Raw genomic sequence first — 13,263 nt, 5'->3', positions numbered from 1 at the left:
AGCAATTTAAGATTCAATGTGTCTGATAATTCACATTTTTTAAAGGATATGAAAAATGCAACATTAATGTGAATATGCATGCTGCATAGGGGATCTTCTGAACCCTTCACTGGCATCTTGAAGCCTTTAGGATGGAGCTACTTTAGGATGTTGGATTATAAAAATCATTCATTTCTGGGGCTTGAGGGCATCTCTCTGCACATAACAAATGTAAGATCACAAATGAAGGTGTTTTGATCTTTCTTAGGGAGGATGGGATTCATCCTCTATAACCAGCGTGGCTGGCAGCAACAGGGTTTATGTGGGTTTTGCTGGCATGGTCAGGAGATTGGTCAGAGGGGAACAGATCAAATAATAAGAGTATTGAGGATAATGGAAGCCAGGCCTCTCACTGCTGGACAAATCTGTAGTCAAGCTCCAAATAGGAAGAAGAGTAGAATAAACTGTGTTCTAGTGGATTGGAATAAAGGTTTGTGTGTGAGCTCCTGGTTTTTATATGAATAAATTAGATTTATGTGTATTTATGTGTGTGTGTATAGATATATACTCAGATAGGTATACATATGATGCATACTTAGGTCACTTAAGATGGTCTCTTGCTCTCTGTCTCCCTGTACCCTGCACACGACTGACTTTCCTACTACGTGCCCCAGCCCCAGCTGGTGATTGTTTTTTGTCAAAGGGGCAGTGAGGGGTATACCTCTCTACTGGTTTCCCCCTTAAATAATGAGCCACCTGATGTTAATTCCCTATAACGCATAATCTCCCCTTTCCTTTAGGAGTGAAGACTGCCACCACCTCCTGCCCACTGTCTGCCACAAACAGTGGGGTGTTGCTCTAGGACCTTGCTTCAGACGTACGTGTAAGCTCCCCCATCCACTAAACCACTGATGCTTCTGTTACTGATTCCAGTTTCTTTCTTCGGGCTTGAAGCTGGGCTTGTAGGCCTGTGAGATGCAGTCCTTCATATGTACAGACATATGCATTATCTATCTACCTGTCTGTCTATCTGTCTATCTCTGTAATTTCCTAGCTCTGTCTGCATAGAATGTCTGGAAATAAAGGCATCCAAGTAGAAAGAGCATACCGAGCATTTACCTCTTGGCTTCTAAATATCTTTCTTCATTACAAAGAACCAGCACTCCTTTGAGAAATGACTGACGCCAAGATGTGGTGGGCTAAAACTAACCCACCAAATGATATCCACATCCTGATCCCTAGAACCTGTAAATGTTACTTTATTTGAAGAAAGGGTCTTTGCAGATAGGATTAAATTTCTCTCAAGATGAAATTATCCTGTACTATGTGGGTGGACCCTACATTCCAAGAATTCTTATAAGAGAGAAACAGAAAAAGAAATTATAGACGGAAGAGCAGGAGATCATGTGACCACAGAAGCAGACACTAGAGGGATTTGGCCACAAGCCAAGGAATGCTGGGAGGTAGCAGAAGTTAGAAGAGGTAAAGGAGGGCTTCTCGCCTAGAGCCTTCAAGGGGGAGCGTAGTCCTGCTGACATCTAGAGTTCAGCCCAGTGATACACATTTCAAACTTCTGGCCTCCAAACTTGTGAGAGAATAAATCTCTGTTGTTTGAAGCCACAAAGTCTGTGATGATTTGTTATAGCAGCTCTATATAACATACAGAGCTAGGACAGTGGGTGTACAAGGTGAACTTAGAACAACTTGTTCCAGTGTATATGTGTGTTAGTCCCTCAGTTGTATCCAACTCTTTGCAACCCCATGGAATGTAGCCCACCAGGTTCCTCTGTCCATAGAATTCTCCAGGCAAGAATACTGGAGTGGGTTGCCATTTCCTTCTCCAAGGGATCTTCCTGGCCTAGGGATCAAACCCAGGTCTACTGCACTGCAAGCATATTCTTTACCATCTGAGTTACTAGGGAAGCCCATCTTTTTCCCAAAAAGTGAGGTAAAGCTCAGGAATAATGAGGTCATATCAAAAGGGCTCAGCTTGAAGAGTCTCCCATTGGCCAAAATGAGGGCAATTAGGAATAAAAATAGATATCAAGACTAATATGTTACAACCTGTCATAAAAAAATAGGAACCATGAATCTAAAATGATACACATAAATAAATAAGAAAGCTCTACCTCACAGTGTAACACCAATTAATAAATATGGAAAGAATGATGGAATTAGAAAATCAGGGGTTATGAGCTTTCCTGGGGGCCTAATGGTTAAGAATCCACCTGCCAGTGCGGGAGACACAGATTTGATCCCTGATCCGGGAAGATCCCACATACCGAAGAACACCACAACTACTGAGCCTTTGTTCTAGACCCCAGGAACCACAGCCACTGAAGCCCGAGTACCCTAGAGCCCGTGCTCTGCAACAAGAGAAGCCTCTGCAATGAGAAGCCCGTGCCCCATAACGAAGAGTAGCCCCTGCTCATCACGACTAGAGAAAGCATGTGTGCAGCAGTGAAGACCCAGTGCAGCCATAAATAAACAAATCTTAAAAAAAAAAAAGAAAATCGTGGGTTAGCCACTACCATAATAAAATTTAATTTAGGCAAGAATCACCAGTGGATGGTAAAACCAGTGGGTGAAAATTTGATGAGGAACAGAATATTCACATCATCTCACAGTAGCTCCCAATAAAATACTTATGAGTACAAAATGCTTATTAATTAACTTTACTGTGAAGAACCAGCTTAACTAAGTGGCCAAATCTGATGGCACAAGTCGTAGAACAACTTGACATCACGTATCCATGATGTGATACACCTCGAAGATCAAAGCCCTACTCTGTGGTGGCCCTGACAAAAAATGCATGACCTAAGAATAATCATGAGGAAATATCAGACAAAGGCAAACCGAAGCACATTCTGCAGAATAACTGGCTGTACTCTTAGAAAACGTCAAAGACATACAACACAAAAAAAGGCTAAGAAACTATTCCAAACTAAAGGAGACCAAAGAGATAAAACAATTAAACACAACCCATAATCCTGGATTGACGTCTAGACCCATAAAAAATATTACTGGGACAGATGGCAAAATTTGAAGTTGTTTGTGGATTAGACAGTAACATTGTCTCAATGTTTGTACTGCAGTTATATCAGAGAATGTCCTTGTTTTTAGAAAATGCATACTAAAGTATTATGGGATAATGAGACATTGTGTCTACAACTTCTAAAATCATTCGGAAAAAATTAAAGTATATAAATATGCAGAGAGAATCAAGACAAATGTGTTAAAATGTTAACAATTGGGGAATCTGGGTGAAGGGCATATGGGAGTTTATAGTATTCTTGCAACATGTTTGTAATTTAGAAATTATTTCTCAGGAAAATAAAGGCCATTATAGTTGACTCATTGGAAAAGACTCTGATGCTGGGAGGGATTGGGGGCAGGAGGACAAGGGGACGACAGAGGATGAGATGGCTGGATGGCATCACTGGCTCGATGGACTTGAGTCTGAGTGAACTCTGGGAGTGGGTGATGGACAGGGAGGCCTGGCGTGCTGCGATTCATGGGGTCGCGAAGAGTCGGACACAACTGAGCAACTGAACTGAACTGAACTGATTCTTCCATGGTACCTTAAGCACTTCCATTCAGTCCTCATGGATTGCCTATAGCATTATTTAAAAAAATGAAAGGGCATCGAAGGGAAAGCCAGGAGACCTGGTTCTGTCACTTCTGTGTCACCTTGGGCAGGTATCTGAATCTCTCCAAGCCTCACCGTCCTCAGGCTTGTCATTCTCTGCTTTCTATGCCTAAGGCATTGGTTTTACCAGTTGGTTTACTTCAGCTCCAACACTGGCTAAGTTAAAAATTACTGCGGTGGATATATGTGGAATCCAGAAAAACAGTGCAGACGAACCTATTTGCAGGGCAGGAACAGAGATGCAGATGTAGAGAATGGACATGTGCGGGGCGGGGTGGAAGGAGGGGAGGAGGTGGGATGAACTGGGAGATCAGGGTTGACATAGATACACCACTGCTTGTAAACAGATAGCTCGTGGGAAGATGGTGTATAGAGCACGGAGCTCAGCTCGGCGATGAGGGGAGGGATGGGGGTAGGGAGTGGGAGGAAGGTCCGAGAAGGAGGAGATGTATGTATACATACAGCTGATTCACTTCATTGTACAGCAGAAACAAACTCAACACTGTAAAGCAACTATACCCCAATACATTAAAAAATTTTTAAAGTTATTGCTGTGGAATGGGGAACAGATGCGAATGGGCATCAAATCCCATCTCTTTTGCAGGCTAAAAATGTCCTAAAATTCAATTGTGGTGATGGCTGACTAACCCTGTGAAAACAGTGAAAAATATTGAGTTGTGCACTTTAATGCTGAATTATATGATACATGAATTATGTCTCATTAGAGCTGTTAAAATCATTGCTGCTGCTTTCCTCGCCCCCGACACAACTGTGAATCTTTATGGCTGGAGTAGGATGTCTGTGATGGAATGGTAATGGTTGAGTAGAGAAGGCTTATTCTCATCCCGGGGGCAGGGTGAGAAGGAAAAGGACAAACAGGAAAGGAACAGTTCAGCAGCAATGGAGGGAAGAATGTGAGGGAAGCCTCAAAGAACCTGTCTTCAAAGCTCTGTTGCTGTCCTCTGCACCCCTCACTGCACGCAGCCCCTGGGTGACTGGGTTCATATCTGTGGTTTCAACTCTCTCCCATAGGTTGGTGACTCCCTGAATGATTTGATATTGGTGGTTTCAAAGTTTAAACAAAAGAGTAGTTTTGGATTTTTTTTTTTCTTTCTCGTATAAAAGTCTGAGTACATAGTCCAGAACTATTATGAAGAAGCTCCATGACGTCAAGAGCCCAGGCGCTGGGTCTCCATTTACAGCCTCCCAGGCTGTGCACTGTCAGCCTGGCACCCAGAGTTCTTCCTGATCTGGCCCCTGCCTGCCTCTCTCAGCCTCTCCGCTGCCTGTCCCCCACCCCCGCCACCCTTTGCTCCAGTCATGCTGAACCATCAGTACGCGTAGTTCCCTAAACAGTCAGCGGTTTCATGCCGCTCTGCCTTTGTGCATGTTGACCACCCTCTCTGGAACGACCTCCCCATTTTCGTCTATGTAATTTATACTTCTTCAAAACTCAGTTTAAGCATTGTCTCTCCCAGGAAGTGTTCCTATGCTCCACAAACTGATATAGACGTTCTTCTTCTTGCTCCCATAGTGCTCCGTCCATACTTCTCTCAGTACTCAAAATACACAAATCTCTCCCTCTAGACTAAGCTCTTCGAGGGATAAGGTCTTATCTTTTTGGTACATCTATCTGTATGTTGAGTTCTTTAAACAGTCAGTTGAGTTCCTTAAACAAACCACATTAGTAGTTTCATGATGCCACCTTGCCTTTGCACATGTTGACCATGCCATTTTTGTCTATGTAACTGACACTTCTTCAAAACTCAGCTTAAGCACATAGGACCTGGCACATACATATTTGTTGAATGACTAAATATGTCAGGCTCAGTCTTACACATGTTTATATATAGTGTTTAATTCTCGTAAAGCCCCTATGGGTTACATCCATTTTACAAGCAAGGAAACTGAGGCTCAAGAGAATTGCAAGGCATGTCAGAGGCCACTGACCTCGTGAGAAATACAAGCAGAAATTACATCCAATGTTCTTGCCAACTAGTCTGTCCCATTTAGACAAATAATGCTTGTAGCTGTCATGATTGAATATGAAAGTACCTATTTTGAAGCTGATTAACCTCTAATCATTTAACATGTTTAATTAATTAATTACTTTTATTATTAATTTATTTATATCTTGGCTGCACCAGGTCTTTGTTGCTGTTTCTTTAGTTGCAGCGAGAGGGGGCTGCTCCTCGTTGCAGTGTGTGGGCTTCTCACTGAGCGGCTTCTCTTGGTGTGGAGCCCAGGCTCTAGGCCCCCAGCCTTCAGCAGTTGCAGCATGCAGGCTCAGGAGTTGTGGTACATGGGCTTTGCGGCTCCACATGTGGTGGGCACGTGGAATCTTTCTGGACCAGAGATCGAACCTGTACCCCTGTACTAGCAGACAGATTCTTATCCTCTGCGCCACCAGGGAAATCTTAACCTCCATCCTTAATCCAGAAATGTGCATTTCTTCTCTTTCTCCGAATTCCTGAGCCCTGGGATACAATTCTAGGGACTGTGTTTCTTTGCCTCCTCCTGGGGAAATGTCTTTATTAAGCTTTGCTCTCTAGCAGTGGAGTCTCTTTCTTTACTCATCCACTTCTTCAATGAATATTTATTGAACGCCAACTCTGTTAATGTTAGCCTCATTCACAGGGACGCATGCAGAAACAAAGATGTTTCAGCCATTATCAGAATCTTCCAGTCTTTTTGTTGGGGTTCTGAGAGTCTGCCTTGTCTAAGGATAGAGTCACAAATGAAGAACAAGCAGCAGAGCCGGTACTGTATGTTCAAGGTTACTTGTTATTATTGCTCCTCTTTAAGCAAGGCGTGTACAGTCCTTATAATGGAAACAGGTTTCAGGCACAATAACCCACGTGCTCACTTATCCCAGATGCACTAAAGCAGTTTGGCGAGTTGTTTACCATCCAGGTATTCCTGATTCAGCAGTTTTCATACAATTATGATTTAATTTCCCTATGCTCTACCCTCCCAAAAGGTACTAAGAAATCGAAACTGTGTGCTGCTTAAATGAATTCATTGGTGTGGAGAACAAAGCCATTTTAATATACTCCTGCAATGTCCGTTTGACTAGAAGCCAGAACATTTTATACAAGCAGCAAAATCCATCCTCTGAAATTGATTCAGGTTTTGTCCAGTGGGGGCTGGGCTTGCAGAGAAAGAAAAGCACGTGCTTACCATGGCAGCTGGAAGCAGTCCCAATCACAAGAGCAGTTCTTAAAGCTGTTCTTTTGGTTTCACCTTTAATGATCTTAATGGAGCAATAAAGTTTAGCAGGAATAAAGAAAAGCAAGGAAAAGAAAGCTGGGAGTTTTTATTTATCCACTTAACAAATATTTAGCACCCACCACATTAGGGACATGTGGAAACATGAAAATTAGTCACACAAGGCTTCTGCCTTCAAGAGAGTATAATAGAGCAGGCAAGTTGACAGGCCCACACGGACATGCGCGTTCATGCGCACAAGTGCACAACGGGGTCACCCTACTCAAACTCTTAATCGGAACTTTCACTACCTAAACTCAGGAACTGAATAGATTCAGATACATTTTTAAGTACATCATTCTCCATCCAAACTTTTACTATCCTTCAAAACTCAAAAACCTCAGGAAATCAGCACCTCTACTTGCTCTTCAGACTGTCGGTCTCCAGGAACCTGGTTGATGTGGCTAACAGAATAATCAGCACCCTGTAAACCTGATAATTTTACTATGTTGGGGGCTATAGGAGTGGTCCCCCGGGCCATGAAGCTTGGAGGAGTGTGAGATACTTCCAGTGTGGGTACAATTTCTTGGAGAACATATTTTAACTGAGCCTTAAGGGATGGATAGAATTTTTTACCTCCAACCTCAGAACCACTGGCAATCCTTTTATTTGTCCCTACGTGCACCCTCACCAAACCTGGCTCTCTACCTCTATTCCCCCTCCCACCCTACTCATTCATTCTCAGGAAATGCTCTTCTTACTTCATAGAGTAAAAGAAGGGCTTGGAGTGAGAGATGTATATCTCTGGTCCCTTCTTACAAGGGCACTAAACCAATCATGAGGACTCTACCCTCATAACTTCCTCTGAAATTAATCCCTCCCAAACGCTTCGCCTCCAAATACTATCAAATTGGGAGTTAGTGCTTTAACAAATGAATTTGGGGAACACAAACATTCAGGTTATAACAATAGTCTGGTTCTGCATTTCCTAACATCTTTTGTCTCTTCTTAGCCTTATTCTCAGGCAGGCTCAAAAGAGGGGCTCACAGCTGTGAATGACATTATTTTCCTGACCGCATTCCCCTCTCCCCAATAAAAACCACCCACCTTTTCTATATTTCATTCATCCTTACCTCATTCCCATCTGTCTCAAAGGAAGGAATCCCTTTAGCAAAGCAATTTTTTTCACTTGTCCTTTCAATTCTATCCCCTCCCAAGTTTATGGATCTATGATCAACATCCGCCATGTTTTCATCTCTCTGATCTGTGTTCCTTACTTTCCTAATCACCCCTTCCCTTTCCCATGTGCTTTGGACACATGTTAGTGATGAGTTAGTGATGAGATTCTGCTTTCCCTAGCACGAGGTGAGCCCACAACCCAAATAAGGCCACTTAATATCTGTTTCAAGATTGGACATGAGCACTGCAGGATGCAGTATTTTTGGTTTTGTTTTCTGAGACTGTCAGTTATAAAACCAATGTAAGCCTGGTCATCTTACTTAAAACAAAAAAAAAATTATTTGGCTGGGTCATGTTCTGGTTGAAGCACACAGGATCCAAGAACTCAGTAGTTACAGTGTGGGGACCCATGGCATGTGGGACTGAAGATGCCACATCCCACCAGGGATTGAACCCACATCTGCTGCGTTGAAAGGCAGATTCTTAACTACTGGACTACCAGGGAAGTCCCAAGTTTGATCATCTTCTTTGAAGTGAGCCTGCCTAAGAACAAGGCTGAGTGAGGGAAAGGCAAAAGATGCCAGGAAATACAGCTAGAGTTCTGCTATGGACTGAATATGTGTATCTCCCTGAAAAACACATGCTGGAGCCTTAACTCCCAATGTGATGGTATTTGGAGACTGGAGGGGGCGGGTGTCTTTGGGAGGTAATTAAGTTTAGATGAGAGTCTTCACCATGGGATGAGTGCCTTTATAAAAAGAGAACAGAGAGTTTCTTCTTTCTCTCTCTCTCTCCCCCCAGCAGCCATCTGCAAGCCAGAAAGAGGGCTCTCAGCAGAGTCTGACTATGCTGGCACCCTGATCTCAGACTTCCCAGTCTAGAGAACAATGAGAAATAGCTGTCTTTTGTTTAAGCCACCCAGACTATGGTTATTTTGTTACAGCAGCCTGAGCTACGACAAGTACTGGCAGCATTGTTTTCAAATTTTGGATTTTTCAATTATGTGAGCTCCAAACTTTGCTTTTGGCTTAAGGTAGTTTGAATTGAGTTTATGTTGTTTGACATCAAGAATTCTGATTATTGTAGTCTTTTCTCTCCATCAGTCAGCCTCCCCCCATCTCCAGCGGCTTTGGTCTCTCCTCTCAAAAACGACCTCCTTCCTTTCGGTCTATACACATGCTTCAGTCTCCATCCATCCAGAAAAAGCCTTTTGTGATCCTGTAGCCACTGACTGTTCTCCCTGCTTCCCTTCATACCCACAGGTCAGTGTCGGTAGGTGATGAAGTTTTCACTAGTCTGTGGAAAAACCTACAAAAGGTAAGGATACAAATCTTTGATACAAACCTACAAAAGGCAGTTGAGTTTGGTTTGATGTGTGTTGAAACATAGCAACTGTTGTGTTCCCATCACCTTAATCAAGATGTGGTACATTTTCATCACACCCCCCAATTCCCTCTTGACTCTTTAAAGTAAACCTCTCCCCTAGGCCCTGGCAAACACTGATCTAACTTCTCTACCAATAGGTTTCTTTTCCCAGAAGTGGAATCATACAGTACGTGGCCTTTTGTGTCTGGCTTCCTTTGCTTCATTTAATTGAGATTGATTCATGTTATTGTGTGTATCTTTAATTCATTCTTTTAACTGCTGAGTAGTATTCCACTGTATAAAAATAAATAAATAAATAATTTTATTTATAATTTATCCATTCAGCTGATGGACATTCAGATTGTTTTCTGTTTTGGGGAATTATGAATAAACTGCTATAAACATCTGTATACAGGTCTTTGTGTAAACATGTGTTTTATTTCAATAGAGTAAGTATCTAGGTGTAGGATAGCTGGGTCATATGGTAAATATTTAAAATTATATATAAAAAAAACAACTGTTTTCCTAAATGGATATCCCATTTTGCACTCCTACCAGCAAAGTATTGAGAGTTCAACTTACTCTATATCCTTGTCAGAACTTGATATTATCAGGGTTTGCTTTTTGGTGTCTTTATCTTTACTGATCTAACGGGTATATTGTGATACTTCATTGTGGTTTTAATTTGCATTTCCCTAATAACTTACGATGTTTTTATGGGCTTATTTGCCTTCTCTATCTCTTTTTTGATTAAGAGGTCATTTCACTTAAAAAATTGAGTTGTTTGTATTTTTATTGCTTTGTGAGAGTACTTTACATACTCTGGAAGGAAATTCTTTGCCAGAAATGTTTTTGGCAAATATTTTTTTCCTAATCTGTGACATTCAAAGAACAGAATTTTAAATTGGTTCAGGCTTATGCTTTGTGTGACATTCAAAGTGCAGAGTTTTAAATTGGTTCAGGCTATGGTTTCTGTCCTATATAAGAAATCTTTGTTTAACCAGTGGTTTTGTTTTTTAATTAAATATTTGATTCAAAGCATTTTTAATTTATTCTGAGATGTGCTTCTTTCTTTGTTGGAATTAAAGTATTTTCAAAAAACAATAAAGTGACAATAAGAATAGATAGAAGTGTGTGTGTGTGTTTGTCTAGAAAAATACGGTTAATTGATGACTCTGTGTTACTGTCATAGGTCAGGTTCCCCAGGAAACAGACAGAAATTTGCATGTGACAAAGACTCTCCTTGACCAACTGCTAGTTGTAGTCTCCTTTAAGGTCTCTTCTTAACTAGGCTCTGACCTTGGGTTTCAGTGTCTGTCCTTGTCAAGCCTGCATCACCCAGTTTTAGCAAGAATCCTAATAAGTCAACTTAGACAGAATCCTCCACCCGTGATATCTGCTCACCCTCAATACCTGATCAAATTCTTCATCCCCTAGCATCCTCCAGGTAATGATATTTGATCTCCCTTGTCTGCCCTCAGCAAAAATCTTGTCAAGTTCATTAGTTAGAATTCCCCTTAGTTTCCTTTTAGTATTTTCCGCCCACTGACCCTACTCTGCTCTTGGCTATAAATAGCCAACTATCTTTCTTATATTTGACATTGAGCCCAATTCTATACAGAGATCTCTTTTCTCCCATTGGAATAAATGTTTCTCCGATTCCAGAATAAAATGTTTTTTACCACTTTGACTGCTGTCCGGCAGCAGTTTTGCTTTGACATATGCAAGGAATTTTACTGGGGAATACTATCAAAACCAACACCTCTAAGAGTGGGAGTGAGACAGGATTGGCAAAGGGAATGGTTGAATTATGATGTTGCCTCAGAGGCCTCAGCTGATCCCAGGGGGAGTTCTGGAGCTGGGGAAGCCCTTCAGAATTGCCCTCAATAGAGGGAAGGGTCTGGACCTTTGCATTCCTCAATGCTTCCTCCCCATCAGATGAGATAATGTGTAAAACTAATATAAAATGTGGTTTAGGATTGAGAGAGATTAAAACTTGAGCTATAGTAAGTCCTGGTGAGCCCGAGGCAATCTTTTTATAAAGAGAAATAAATTAAAACTAATTAGTCATTTGTGAAACCCTTTCCATGGTTCTGTGACCTTTGCTCCCCAGCAGCCATGTATCCTGGCAACAGTTTCTGGGCTTTGTGCCTAGTTTGCATCATTCTTCTTGGCTTCCCAGGGTAAAAGACATCACTTTACCTGTTCCATTGTTTCTTGCCTTCATGTGAAAAGGAATAACTGGTTTACATGAATGCAGATGGCTATTCTTTGCAGCTGGCAGATCTGGATATTAAAGAAATTGCAGAAGGAAAGAATTCTATGCCCAGAAGTGAATCCTAAGGGATACGGACAAAGCTTTATATGAAGACTTTCATAAAGGATAAGTCTTGAGGGTATGTGGGAAATGATGTTTTGCTGGTTTTGATTTACATGCTTGGGCATCACCCAGGCATTAAGGAACCCCCTGCCCTAGTTCTCGCTCTGCTGGCAACCTAAGCCAGAAAGGCAGACAAAGACTCAAAGTCACCCTCCACCCAGCTCTGCACAAATCAATCTGAGGTTCCACTAGAGAAAGAGGGCTTTTCCTTCCTCAAAGTGGTCCTCCTGGGTCCTTCTAGTCCTTTCAGCAAAAGTGCTCCTGGGATTTGGAGCTGCCAAGAGAGATGAGATCAGTCTGCTATCATATTTTTAATCTGACCTTCCTAAAATGAGAAAGCTAGCCTAGGATCATTCGACCAGCTTGTGACAGAACCAGAATTAGAGTCAGATCTCCTGTCTCTCAGGCTTCCCAGGTGGCTCTAGTGGTAAAGAACCTGCCTGCCAATATAGGAGATGTAAGAGACTGGGGGTCAACCCCTGAATCAGGAAGATCCTCTGACGGAGGGCATGGGCACCCATTCCAGCATTCTTGCCTGAAGAATCCCATAGACAGAGGAGCCTGGTGGGCTATACAGTCCATAGGGTCAGACACGACTGAAGCGACTTAGCACATACACACACACTCCTGTCTCTCAAGTCAGCCAAGTCAGAAACTCTGGGCTATCCTTGATTCTCCTGTCTTGGCACTGCTCACATCTACTTGAAGTTATGTCATTTTGACTTAAAATTATCTTACAGATTTATCCCCTTTCCCCCAATTATTATTGTCACTTCTTTGGCTTAGATTCTACCTAACCTCTTGGGCAGTTACAGTAGAAATCATAACTGATTTCTCTATCTCAGTTTCTTCCATTTTTAGCCTGTCCTGCTCACAGCACCCAGAGTCATGGCTTTAAAGCACAAATCTTACAGCTCATTCCCCTGTCTAAACTTCTCCATAGCTTCCATTCCTTTCCATGATAAGGACCAAACTCCTTAGTCATACATCTAAAATGTCACCCTTAACACAGCAGCAGTTTTGAAAAATTTGACTGCAAGCACAATTAATTCTGGCTTTAACCAGGATATCACGACCGCTTTCTAAGCTAAAAGTGCTAAGGCAGGCAGTCTTACAATTGTTTTGGTGACTCTGATATTGTTGAAGACCATAGTTTTCTGTCCTTTCTCTTCCATCCTCGGTGTGTGGCTGTCATCCTTGGGTTTCCCATTATGGTCCAAGACAGCTATTGCAACTCAAGATATCACATCCTCCTATGACAACTTTCAAATCACAAAAGAAGCGAAGAGCGAAACAGGGAGCTCCTTCTTGTACAGCTTTCTTCTTTTCTTTTTTTAATCAGAGGTGAAACTCTTTTTTGTGTGTGCCCTCTGCTGCCGCTCCTGCTTAGTCTCTTCAGTCGTGTCCGACTCTGTGAGACTCTATGGACTGCAGCCCATCAGGCTCCTCTGTCCATAGGATTCTCCAGGCAAGAATACTGGAGTGGGTTGCCCTGCCCTCCTCC

Source organism: Bubalus bubalis, chromosome 5 (genome assembly GCF_019923935.1).
Source record: "Bubalus bubalis isolate 160015118507 breed Murrah chromosome 5, NDDB_SH_1, whole genome shotgun sequence".
Lineage (NCBI taxonomy): Eukaryota > Metazoa > Chordata > Mammalia > Artiodactyla > Bovidae > Bubalus > Bubalus bubalis.
Note: the sequence above shows the minus strand (reverse complement) of the source record.